A 14339-nucleotide genomic window follows, 5' to 3' on the forward strand; every position below is an offset into this window, starting at 1 on the left:
CTGCATGTTGGCAGGTAGCATTGTATGGATCCTCGTTGATTTGGTGCCACACTACAAGTGTCAAACGTAACCGCATAGAAGTGCCACATATGCAAATTGACGTGGGAATTGGCCCCTTCCCATCACTCGTGGACTCTAATGATGGCACAAGGGCATCAACATGCCATCCTATCTTCATGCACATCTCAATCACAGCTGATTCCGAGTCCAATCCCTCTGCACCCCGAATTTTAAGGCCTGTTGGTGACATCGCAGCAAGTGGAGGCCTTTATGAAGTCCGTGCTGCCCATTTTTGGCACTTTGCTGGCTACTTATGATGCAGCTTTAAGCCACAAGGATCTGGAGGAGCCTCCTATGGGATTCCTGCTGGCAAGTCTGCCCTCTGCACTGTCTGGGCCCCTTCAATCTGCTTCTGTTTCAGCATCGGCTATGATCCAGACTTTGGTTCTGGCTCAATCGGCTGCACTAATTCCCTTCACATCGATGCAGAGGCTGGCGCTTTTTATGATCGAGGCGGATTGGCAGCCTGTTGTGCTGTCCAGTCCTGATCCATCACAACTTTAACTGAAGTCACGCTCTGATCCCACGGGAAAGCAGCCAGCCATAACCCTTCCGATACTGATATTTTACCCTTAACACAAAGGGGGGGCCCCGAATTAGCAGTCTGTTTTGCACTGATTCAGACAGTGACAGTTGTGAGGAAGAGGATGATTTTGTCCCCCAATATGATGAGGAAAATTACTACAAGATGCAAGTGGCCTGGACACTTTATCAGACACTGGCCTTGTTTCACCTCCTAAGAAAGCACCTCCTTCGTTGTCCTTCTGCAGAGGGCAGCAAAAGTATCCGACCTAAAACTCCAAACTATGGAAATGAAGGCTAATGATTTATTGGAGGTTAGTCTAGTCCAGTCTCCACAGAACCTCTATTGCCATTTAATGAGGCCCTTACAGATACCCTTTTGCGCACTTGGGTGAAACCCTGTTCGGAACCGCCAGCAAACAGGCAGGTAGCTCGGCAGCACCAGGGGACACTGACTTTCTCACACTACATCCCATGCCTCAAAGGTTGGTGGGGCAGGCGTCTACCTTTACAGGCAATCCCAGTGCCTTCCCCACCATCCTACCGGACAATGAGTATAAGGTAATAGGCATTTGTCCAGCGTATTTTTACTGCCACAGTTCTTGCTGTACAATCCGTCAGTTCCAGCCGTTTACTGGGCCGCTACTCCTCTTCGGATGACTGAAGGGCGTTCCTGACACACGCCTTCTGGAATGGCCATGACGCAGCTAAATGTGTACTTTGCCCTGACTTTAACACGACTGACAGCTTAAGTCGCGTGATAGGTACGAGTGTGGCACTTTGGTGCCACGCCTGGATTAAGTCTGCAGGCTTCTCCGGTCTTTTCTAGGCATCTTTGATGGGCATGCCTTGAGATAGCTCTCACCTTTTTGGTGACAATGCCGATTCCGCCTTGGAATGGTTTAAGGAGAGCCAGGCCACAGCATGTTCCTAGGGTCTTTCTACACACACTAGACAATTCCACCTGCATTTTCACTCTTACAAGGCCGGGATTTTCAGTTTTGCCATCGCCAGACTTGTTTGCCAGCCATTCTTTTTGTGGTGGAAGTTGCTGCTCACACAACCTAGGGCTTCAGAGACAATATGCAGTTAAGCCCCCACCCCTCCAGCAACCATAGCTGCAAAACTACTTTAGTGAGTTTTCTCTGCCACACAGCTACCTTTGTTGGAGGGAGGATCCGATATTTCCTTCAGGGGTGACAAGCCATCAGCTCAAACAAAAGGGTCCTCCAAATTGTTCATTGGGGTTACGGCCTCCCCATTTCAATACACCATGCCTCATCTTCCTAAACTGGGGTGGCATGGTGAGCAAAAGAATGATGGATTTAATCCAGATCTCTTGACTGGGGGTGAATGTTTTGATTTGTTCTGCATTCCGTCCATCAATTGTGTCTCTTTTGCTTTCTCGCCCTAAGTGCACCAGGTATGCCCAGACGTAGGTCCTGAATTCGCTGTGCCACTGGAATCAAGCTATCCTGGCTGAAGAGGGGTGAAACCCTGAAACCGGTCCTAGGATGCTTGTTTCCGGTCCAGGGAAGACCTGGCTTGGCAGTTCGGGCTGGACTGTTCCCATGAGGCACAGGGTAAAGACTGATTTGCATATAGGCAAGTCTAAACTGGGGTGCATGGTGAACAAAAGAATGATTGATTTAACTCAGATCTCTTGACTGGAGGTGAATGTTTTGATTGTTCTGCATTCCGTCCATCATTTGTGTGTCTTTTGCTGTCATCTTCCAGCACCATCAGAGCAGCTAACTGAGAACCTCTTGTCTGTCTTTCAGCAGGGGTCATAGAGAGGGTTCTGGCAAGTAGAAGCTGAATGTTACTCCTGTTTCTTCCTTATGCCAAAGAAGGGTAGAGGGCTTTGTCCTATTTTAGATCTCTGCCCCCCTGCCTGCGTAAGGGCAAATTCAAGATTCTCACTTTAGCCCAGGTACTGTCTGCCCTAGACCCAGGAGACTGGATGGTGGTGTTGTACCTGCAGGATACTTATTTCCATATTCCTGTCCTGCTGGCCACATAGGCACTATCTGCCGTTCACAATTTGTGCCAGAAGCATTTTCTGTTTACAGTGCTCCCTCTTTGCCTCAACAGTGCCCCTGGAGTGTTTGATTGTAGCATACCTTCAGATGTTGGGGTTACCAGGCTTCCCATTCGTAGATAGCTGGCTGCTGAAGGTAGGCATGCCCTAGGCAGCCGTCAACCCCCTCCAGGCGATGACAAACTGTCTCTTCTCATTGGGGTTCACGATCAAAGTGCCAGTGTCACACCTGACTCTATCACAGATGCTCCCTTTCATCAGATCCAGTATGGTTTTGTGCCTTTCCCCAGGAGTGTTGAGTCAAGAACATTTGAGCTTTGATTCCGATATTTCAGCCTCTGTCCTGGATATCAGTGCGGGTGACTCTAAGGATGCTGCAGTTGTTGACCTCCTCCATCCTACTGGTGAAATATGCCAGATGGCATATGTAGGCTCTGATGTGGGGTCTGAAGTCCCAGTCGGGAAATCACCTGTACAAAGCTGGGTTTCTTTTGTTGTAACACCACCACTTTTTGCCAAACTACTGATGCACTTTGACTCTGTGCCCTGGGTCCCTGCTAATCGGGTTCCTAGGGCCTGTATTCTTTCCCAAAACTGTACCTCCACGAAACATGTTTCTGGACCCCTCGGGTGGGAGCCTTCACTCCCTGAGCCCAGAAACAGTCTGTTCGAGGCATATGAGCTGCAGATTCTACACTTTGCATTAGATCGCCACCGGGTGTTGGGCTCGGATGATTGCATGTTGTTGTCGTCTTGGAAGAAGTCTTTGTAGTCACGAGATAGGTGAATCCTCCCTTGGAGGATAGTGCGCATGGGCATCGGCTCCATCCTTAGATAGTTTTTTTCCGCCACTGAGTTCGGATGCAACTTTTCCGCTCGAATTCGAAAATCTACTTTTCAAAGACTTCGACGCGCAAAAACCTCTAAAAACAAACTTTAACTTCAATATACATAGACTCAACTTCATCACTTCGATTCGGGTCGTCGACGCGGGGCGTTGGGCCTACCCACGTGGTGAGGCCTACAACTCATGGAAAGGACACCATTCAAAAAATGCCCCGTGTGTGGAGCAAAATTTCCACGCAGCGACCATCACGAGATGTGTAACCTGTGTTTATCACCTGAACACGACGAGTCGAGCTGCACAGCTTGTGCGTCCTTTCGATCCAAGACTACCATTCGAGATCGGAGGGCCCGTCGACGCGGCATGCAGAGATCAGTTCTGGAACCGGTGGATATCTTCGACGAAGGTCCATGTGCCCCCGAGGAAGATTCCGATGATCTCCAGATCGTATCTGGGGCAGAGGACTCCGATAACTCCATACCATCAGGTCAACGCGTGAGTAAAACTGCCCAAACCCCAACCCCTAAACCAACGGCCAAGGTCAAAACTCCGCCTTCGGGGCCCAGTTGAGACCAAGACCTTGCTTCGAAAGCCTCGCCATCGAGCCCGGCACCGAAGAAAAATATTAAAGCCTTCCGGTAGCTCCATACCGAGCAAACCTCACGTGCTGATACTACCAGCTCCCTCGGCACCGTAACCGAAAGAAGTCCCGGTTTCGAAACACATTCCGAAACAGTCGACTCCTAAAGACAAGACGGCCCCAATGAAGACTGCTTCCACCCCAAAATCTTCGGTGCCGAAACCCTCAAAGCCTGCTTCCGATGCCTCTAAGCCCTCGAACCAGGCCTCGACTCTGAAAACAATACCTTCGGTGCCGAATAGTACGCCAAAGGACTGTACAACAACTCCTAAGGCTAAGGACAAGCAGAAACCAGGCCCAGAGCCGAAAAAAATCGGCGCCGGAAGCAATTTCTCAAGAAGAGCTTTTTAGACCTGATCCTTTGCAAAAAAGGATATACCTAGATCCAGAAACAGGACATATATGCAGGGCTCTGCACGGTTGCGCCGCTGGCGCGCCTAAGGCAAGCCCATCTGCGCCCGTCCGCACCTGGACCACGCCCAGCGCCAGAACCCCGCGAACGCCACAACACCAGACTGCGCTACGACGCCAGCACCCTCCACGCACTCAACGCCGGCCGAAACCACACCTGCTTCCTGGCCGCCCCAACACGGACCCATGGACCCTTCCCCTGCTGCACCTGCAGCTTCACCTGCGACAGAGCCACCTAACCTCCAAGGACTGGACCCAACCACCTCCGCTGCATACTCCTCAACACCCGCTCCGCACGCAAACACGTCGTCAAGCTCTGGGATCTGCTCGACACCTCCGCCCCAGACTTGGCCTTCCTAACCGAGACCTTCCTAACCGAGACCTGGTGGAACGACTCCTCGGCGCCCAACATCGCCATAGCCATCCCGGACGGCTACAAGATCACCCGCAGAGATCGCGCCAACGAAATCGGAGGAGGAATAGCCATCGTCCACAAGTCCACCCTCAATGTCGCCACCCACGCAGACGACACCCTCAACACTGCCGAACACCTGCACTTCCGGATCCACACCGACCCCAACACCACCCTCAGAGGAACACTCATCTACAGACCCCCCGGACACCGGGCTCAGTTCAGCGACTCCATCGCCGACCTCGCCAGCCCCCACGCACTCGCCTCCACGGACTACATCCTCCTCGGGGACCTGAACTTCCACCTCGAGAACAACGATGACGCCAACTCCGTCACGCTGATCGACAACCTCGCCAACCTCGGCCTCAGACAACTCGTCACCGCACCACCCACGCCGCCGGCCACACGCTGGACCCCATCTTCTCCACAAGCACCCACGTCGCCTTCGACCACACCACCGAACTCCACTGGACCGACCACCGCTGCATCCATTTCACCTTCAAGAAACCAACCACGCACCACTGCACCCAACAGCTGCCTCGCCGCTGCTGGAGCAAAGTCACCGAAGACCAGCTGATCACCATCCTCGTCCAGAACCCACCCACTGACCCCACCAACCCAGACGCTGCAGCCCGCATCCTCAGACAGTGAATCGACGACTGCGCCAACACCCTTGCCCCACTCAAGAAACCCTCCAACAGCCACGCCAGCAAGAGAGCCACCTGGTTCACCGGCGAGCTCCAGACCTCCAAACGCGCATGCCGGAAACTGGAGAAGAAATGGCTCCATGAACGCACACTGGACAACCACGCAGCCCACAAGGACGCCACCCGCAGACATCACCACCTCATCAGATCAGCCAAGAGATCCTCCTTCAAAGACTGCCTCGTTAACAACGCACATGACAGCAAAGAGCTCTTCAGCATCGTAAAAGAACTCTCCAACCCCAGCGCCAATGCCAACGACATCCCGCCCTCACAAGAACTGTGCGACTCACTGGCCATCTTCTTCCACCGCAAGATTTATGACATCCACAACAGCTTCAACACCACGACCGCCCCGACTACGCCAGACTCCACCTCCCCTGCGAACACCACCAGCGCCAACCGCCTGACCTCCTGGTCCAACGTCAACGACGAGGAGACACGCAAGGTCATGAACTCCATCCACTCAGGATCTCCGTCAGACCCGTGCCTACACCATGTATTCAACAAAGCAGACGTAGCGATCGTACCCCAACTACGGAAGGTCATCAACATCTCCTTCGAAACAGTGACATTCCCGGAAAGCTGGAAGCACGCCGAAATCCACGCCCTCCTCAAGAAGCCCAAGGCGGACCCCAAGGACCTCAAGAACCTCCGGCCCATCTCCCTTCTCCCGTTCCGGGCGAAGGTCACAGAAAAAATCGTCAATATGCAATTGGCCCGCCAACTCGTAGACAACAACATCTTGGACTTGTCCCAGTCCAGATTCAGACGAAACCACAGCACCGACACAGCCCTCATCGCTGCCACAGACGACATCAGGTGCCAACTAGACAATGGCGAAACATCAGCCCTCATCCTCCTAGACCTGTCAGCCGCCTTCGACACGGTCTGCCATCGCACTCTAAAGACACGCCTCCAAGAAGCCGGAATCCAAGAGAAGGCCCTTGACTGGACCACATACTTCCTCTCCGGCAGAACACAGAGCGTCCGCCTCCCACCCTTCTGATCCGAAGCCACCGACATAATATGCGGCGTTCCCCAGGGCTCATCTCTCAGCCCGACGCTGTTCAACGTCTACATGGCCCCTTCGCACAAGTGGCCCGCCATCACGACCTCAGCATCATCTCCTACGCCGACGACACCCAGCTCATCCTCTCCCTCACCAAGGACCTACACACCGCCAAAACAAACCTCCATGAGGGAATGAAGGCCGTCACCGACTGGATGAGGAGCAGCCGTCTGAAACTGAACTCTGACAAGACGGAGGTCCTCATCCTCGGACCCACCCCCTCAGCCTGCGACGACTCCTGGTGGCCGACCACACTGGGAACAGCACCAACACCCACCGACCATGCACGCAACCTAGGATTCATCCTCGACTCTTACTTCTCCATGTCTAAGCAGGTCAACGCTGTCTCCTCCTCCTTCTACAACACCCTCCGCACTCTCCGCAGGATCTACAAGTGGATCCCGACCAAAACAAGAAGAACGGTGACACAGGCCCTCGTCAGCAGCAGACTGGACTACGGCAACGCACTCTACGCAGGAATCCCATCCAAACACCTATGACGACTATAACGCATCCAAAACGCCTCCGCCCGACTGATCGTGAGCGTCCCCCGCCGCAGTCACATCACCCCCACCTGAAAGACCTACACTGGCTCCCCGTCGACAAGAGGATCACCTTCAAGCTCCTCACCCACGCACACAAAGCACTCCACAACGCCGGACCAGCCTACCTGAACAGCAGACCCAGCTTCTACACCCCCGCCAGCTCCGCTCCGCCAGCCTCGCCGATGTCCCCCGCATCCAACGAACGACCTCCGGCGGCAGATCCTTCTCCTACCTCTCCGCCAAGACCTGGAACACCCTCCCTACCCACCTACGGCAGACCCAAGACCTACTCGCCTTCAGAAGACTCCTCAAGACCTGGCTCTTCGAGCAGTAGTGGCACCCCACTCCCCTCAGCGCCTTGAGACCCTCACGGGTAAGTAGCGCGCTTTACAAGTACTCTGATTGATTGATTGACATGTTTCCACCACACCACACAGAAAGAGGAAGTCCGATACAGCACCTACACCTCCAGTGCCTGTCAAGAAGAAGGACTCTGCCACATCTCCTATGCACCCTTCTTCTCCTGTATCTCCTTCTCCTGCTCTCCCTTTAAACATTTCAGCTCAAAATTCTGCGCCTCGTTCTCCACAACATGCACCTCCTCAGGATGCTGATGATTATCAGTATAGCATGAGGGGAGGGAAAGACCCAGATGACCCTTTTCCCTACCCAACAGGTTCACCAGACTGAGAGTATGCAAACCCACAGGATATACCAGATATTCCTGACCCACATATATATCCATCTAAACCTTCTCCTCCAGAAGACAATATTGGGTTTGGATACTTAATTAATATGGCTGCCATCTATCACAATGTCACCATGCAGTCAGATGAGGCAGAAGAAGAATTTTTACTAGACACTTTAGAACAATCCCAAAAATCTGTTCAAATACTGCCATGATTAAAGGAGTAATTAAACATGCACCAGAAGTGTTTATTGATCCTGTAAGAGCTAGAATCTTAAACCCAAGGATAGAGAAAAAGTACAGAGCAGCTCCTGCGGGTCCTGCTTACATTAAATGACAGCTACCCTTAGACTCCCTAGTAGTTTCAAACGCTAGGAAAAGAGTAAATTCCCAAACATCAGGCGAAGCACCACCTCCTGATAAAGAATGAAAGATCATAGATGCTTCAGGGAAAAGTATTGCTGCCCAAGATAGCAATGCATGGCGCATTGCTAACACACAAGCCCTCATAGAAAGATAGGACAGGGCTCACTATGATCAGCTAGAGAAGCTCTTAAAACATCTACCTGACCAATATAAGGCACAAGCAGATTACCTCATACAAGACGGTAAACTTATATCAAATGCCTCCATTAAATGTGCCCTAGATGCAGCAGACACTGCATCCAGGGCAATTAACACCAGTGTCCTCCTTAGACATGTGGCTACGCATTTCAGGATTTAAGCAAGAGGTACAGATCGCTATATTAAATCAACCATTCAACCAACAACAATTGTTTGGTCCAGAAGTAGGCGCAGCCCTTGACAAAACGAAAAAAGACACTGACACAGCCAAGTCTATGGGAGCTCTGCAGTCCACCCAAGCTAGAGGCTCCTTTTGTCGCTCCTTCTACAGAGGAGGCTCCAAACAAGCTGGAGCAGACAATTCAGCTTCCTTTAAGACAAATACACAATCATCCTCTAATAAAGTATACTTTAGAGGGGGTTACAGAGGTAATAACAATAAGGGAAGAGGTCGAGGTAACAACAACAATCGATCCTCTTCCACCACTAAACAGTGACTTCCTTCAGCTCCCCCAACAGCATACCACTCCTGTAGGGGGGAGATTAACACAGTTCCTACCGGTCTGAAATTCCATCACATCAGACAAGTGGGTAAGACAGAATTCGAGGCATATGAGCTGCAGATTGTACACTTAGCAATAGATCGCCACCTGGTGTTGGGCTCAGATGATTGCAGGTTGTTGTCTTCTTGGAAGAAGTCTTTGTAGTCACGAGATAGGTGACTCCTCCCTTGGACAATACTGCGCATGGCCATCGACTCCATCCTCAGATTGTTTTTTTCCGCCACTGGGTTCGGATGAAAGTTTTCCGCTCAGGCTAGAAAAGACTCTTTTCGGCATTTTCGAAGCGTGAAATTTTAGACAAACAACTTTCGACATCGAATAAACTTTTCGACATCACCAGCTACATCCCGGTGCGTCGACGCGGGTCGTTGGGCCTATCGGCGCCATACGGTCTGCGCCTCATGGGCAGAACTCCATTCAAGAGGTGCCAGGTATGTCGAGCAAAACTTCCTCATAGCGACCATCACGAGGTTTGCAACTTCTGTCTATCGCCGGAACACGACGAGTCGACCTGCACAGCCTGTGCCTCCTTCCGATCGAAGAAGACCATTCGGGATCGGAGGGCCCGTCGACACGAGATGAGATCAGCACCGGAGGCCATCTTTGAGGAGGAGATCGTCGAAGAAGATGTCTCCGAGGACGAGAACCCACTCGAAGATATCTCCGAGGACGAGGCTCCACTCGTTGCCGAGGAAGACTCGCCTGATCTCCAGATCATATCGGGAGCAGAGGACTCGGACGATTCGATTCCATCTCGACAAACCGTGAGTACCTCTGCCCCTGCATAACAGACACTGCCCAAACCAAAGGCAACGGTCAGCACTCCGCCCATGGGGCCCAGTCAGGACCGAAATTTACCCTCCGACGCCCCGCCTTCGGGCTCGGCTCCGAGGAAAAAGACTACGCCTTCCGGTGCCTTGGCACCGAAAAAACCACATGTGCCAATTCCACCTCCGTTGGCACCGAAACATCCTTCGACACTGAAGGACTCTTCAGCACCGAAGCTAACACGCCCTTCGGCGCCCAAAGACTCTTCGACACCCAAACCTAAACAGATATCGGTGCCGAACCCAAAAACTGTAACGGACCCGAAAGCTTCGACTCCGAAACCATCTGGTTCCAAAAATAAAGACGGGAAGCTAGATTCCGGCGCTGCAGGCCCAATAAAACTTGTCTCCACGCCAAAATCTTCGATAATGGTACCAAAGACTCCAAGGCCTAATACAGACAAGCCTAAACCACCTTCGGCACCGAAGAAATTGCCACAGGACTCAATCACTCCTCCTAAGGCAAAAGACACTAAACAACCACTATCGGCACCGAAGAAATCGACGCCGAGGAAAATTACAGAAGAGGAAGATCTGTTTAGACCAGATCCTAAACAGAAAAAAGTCTATATTAATCCTAAAACTGGACATGTAGAAGCAATTCCTCATAAGAAAAGACCAGCAGACACACCACTTCCAACTGTGGTTCCTGCCAAAACTGATTGTGCAACTTCTCCAATGCACCCTTCCTCTCCTTCACCTTCTTCCTCTCCTATCACTCCCTATACTGAGCCTATAACTTCTCCTGCTCAATCGCCTGCATCATCACACCACACTGACGAAGAGTATGACTTAGGTGGGGGGGATGATGTACCAGAGCCACATACATACCCTTTAGATGAGGATGAAGATGTCAACCCAGAATATCCCAAAGATGATGATCCATATAATTTCCCACCAAATAATGCACCAGACATCCCTGATCCTCAGTACTACCCAACAAAACCTTCCACTCCAGAGAATAGTATTGGGTTCAATCATCTATTAAACTGAGCTGCACTTTACCACGGGGTTCCAAAGCACTCTGATGCTGTTGAGGAGGATTTCTTATTAGACACTTTTGAGCAGTCACAAAGGTCTACTCAATTACTACCGATGATCAAAGGGGTCATTAAACATGCTCCGGAAATTTTTAAAGACCCAGTAAGGTGTAGGGTACTAAATCCCAGAATAGAGAAAAAGTATAGGCCAGCACCAAGCTGACCCAGTCTACATTAAGGGACATCTGCCATTAGACTCTTTGGTAGTGTCAAATGCACGTAAAAGAGCCAATTCCCAGACTTCTGGTGACACCCCCCCGCCTGACAAAGAATCAAAGATTATTGATGCGTCAGGGAAACGTATTGCTGCGCAGGCAACAAACATATGGCGCATAGCAAACACACAAGCCTTACTCTCACGCTACAACAGGGCTCACTACGACCAACTAGAAAAATAAATGGAACACCTACCAGATCAATACAAAGATCAGGCAGCAGAGCTTTTACAAGAAGGCAAATTTATATCGAATGCCTCAATTAAATGCGCACTAGTTGTAGCTGACACAGCATCCAGAGCAGTTAACACTAGTGTTATCCTCAGACGGCATGCATGGTTACGCATTTCAGGTTTCAAACCAGAAGTCCAGACTACCATCCTGAACCAGCCCTTCAATCAGAACCAGTTGTTCGGGCCAAAGGTAGATAACACACTAGATATGATGAAGAAGGACACAGACACTGCTAAGTCTATGGGTGCATTACAATCCACCCAGACTAGAATTTCTTTTCGCCGCTCCTCTTATAGAGGAGGCTCCAAGCAGAGCGGCACAGATAACACATCATCTTTTAAAACGCATACACAAACCCCCTCTAATAAAGGCTACTTTAGAGGAGGGTACAGAGGCAACAACAATAATGGAAGAGGTAGAGGTAATAACAACAACCGCTCCTCTTCCACTCCCAAACAGTGACTTCCCCCTGCCTCCCCTACAGCATTCCACTCCTGTGGGGGGCAGACAATCACAGTTCCTACCTGTCTGGATTTCCATCACAACAGACAAGTGTGTAAGACAAATTATCCAACATGGTTACTGCCTAGAACTCACAGCAACACCCCCAAACATACCGTCCAGGCAGCGTCCAATGTCCACAGAACACATAACCGCTTCAACAGGAAGTTCTAGCACTTCTACAAAAAGATGCTATTCAAGTGGTCCCCTTACAGGAACAAGGAACAGGAGTCTACTCCCTGTATTTCCTAATACCCAAGAAGGACGGGACATTAAGACCGATTCTCGACCTCAGGCCTCTAAATCACTACATACAATCGGATCATTTTCACATGATCACTTTACAACAAGTACTCCCATTACTAGAACAGGGAGACTTTCTTACAACACTAGACCTAAAGGACGCCTATTTTCATGTTCCTATACATCCTGCGCACAGGAAGTATCTAAGATTTGTCATACAAGGACAACACTATCAGTTCAAAGTCCTTCCATTCGGGGTCACAACAGCACCACGAGTGTTTACAAAGTGCTTAGCGGTAGTAGCAGCACATCTCAGAAGACAACAAATACATGTCTTCCCTCACCTCGACGGCTCATAAAAGCAAGATCGTTCAACCAGTGTGTACAACACACCAAACAAACATTACACGACTTAGGGTTTACAATAAACTACACCAAGTCGCACCTAGAGCCTTCGCAGGTTCACCAATATCTAGGAGCTACCATAGACACATCGGCAGCTCTAGCGTATCCCAGTCAAGCCAGGATTCAAAGCATTCAGAGCTTAGTCTCCCTTTTTCAATGCCAGCACTTTCTTCAAGTCAGAGTGTTTATGAAACTAATAGGCATGATGGCATCTTGCATCTTCATAGTTCCTCACGCAAGACTGCAAATGCGCCCACTACAAGAATGTCTAGCACAACAGTGGAATCAGGCTCAAGGTCAGCTCACAGACCTGGTGTTGGTGGACAGCCATACATATCGCTCTCTGCAATGGTGAAACACCAAAAACTTGACAAAGGGACGGCCGTTCCTAGACCCTGTTCCACAAATAGTGCTCACAACAGATGCATCCCTCACAGGATGGGGAGCCCATCTCCTGCACTATACCACTCAAGGCCAATGGAACAGCCAACAAAAACTGTTCAACATCAATCATTTAGAGTTGCTAGCGATTTTCCTAGCACTCAAGACGTTTCAAGTACAAGTACAAAACAAAGCTGTTCTAATCCGGACGGACAATATGACAGCTATGTATTATATACAAAAACAGGGGGGGACACTCTCTGCAACTATCCCAGCTTGCACAGAACTTTTGGAGATGGGCCATCCCTCAAAACATACACCTGACTGTAGAACACCTTCCAGGGATTCACAATCAGATTGCAGATCTGTTGAGTCGTCAGTCACAACAGATTCACGAGTGGGAGTTGCACCCACAAGTTCTCCAACCCTTTTTACAAAGGTGAGGGCAGCCACAAATAGATCTGTTTGCCACTTCAAAAACGCAAAATGCCCAACCTTCGCCGCCAGGTTTCCAAACCCACGGTCGGAGGGGAATGCAATATGGATGAACTGGTCAGGAAGATTTGCGTACGCTTTTCTGCCTCTCCCACTCATTCCATTAGTAGTACGCAAGCTCAGACAACAGTATCTCAAAATAATACTAGCGGCCCCACATGGGCACGTCAGCCGTGGTTCACCACGCTACTAGATCTCTCACTGGTTCCACATCAGAAAGTACGTCTCACGCCATCCCTGTTAACACAGAACCATGGAGAAATAAGGCACCCAGAACCAAGCCAACTGAATTTGGCGATCTGGCTCCTGAGGTCTTAGAATTTGGCTACTTAAACTTACCACCAGACTGTATGAATATAATTAAAGAAGCTAGAAGACCCACCACTAGAGCATGTTATGCTGCTAAGTGGAAAAGATTTGCAATATACTGTAACAACAATCACATTGATCCATTGGATGTTTCCATCCAAAATATTATTTGCTACCTTCTACACCTATAAAGGTCCAACTTAGCTTATTCTTCTATACGACTGCACCTAGCAGCAATTGCAGCATATTTACAAAATAGACAGCATCTATCTCTCTTTAGAGTACCTGCAATAAAAGCATTTATGGAAGGATTAAAACGAATAATCCCACCTAGGTTACCACCTGCACCGGTATGGAACCTAAACGTGGTCCTTACAAGACTTATGGGTCCCCCTTTTGAGCCTTTACACAAGTGTGAACTGCAATTCCTAACATGGAAGACTACCTTCCTTGTTGCCATCACCTCTCTCAGAAGAGTTGGTGAAATACAAGCATTCACAATAGAAGAACCATTTTTTCAGATACACCCTAACAAAGTGATTCTTAGACCCAATCCAAAATTCCTGCCAAAAGTGATTACTCCTTTTCACCTTAACAAATCAGTAGAGTTACCAGTGTTTTTT

At 50.0% G+C, this 14339-nt stretch overlaps 1 protein-coding gene across 2 annotated transcripts in view; it reads left to right on the top strand.

Moving 5' to 3' along the window:
- Window positions 1-14339, top strand: part of MARK3 (microtubule affinity regulating kinase 3) — a 596913-nt gene that overhangs the window by 263990 nt on the left and 318584 nt on the right. The window lies entirely within an intron of this gene.

The sequence above is a fragment of the Lissotriton helveticus genome, chromosome 9 (assembly GCF_964261635.1).
Source record: "Lissotriton helveticus chromosome 9, aLisHel1.1, whole genome shotgun sequence".
NCBI lineage: Eukaryota > Metazoa > Chordata > Amphibia > Caudata > Salamandridae > Lissotriton > Lissotriton helveticus.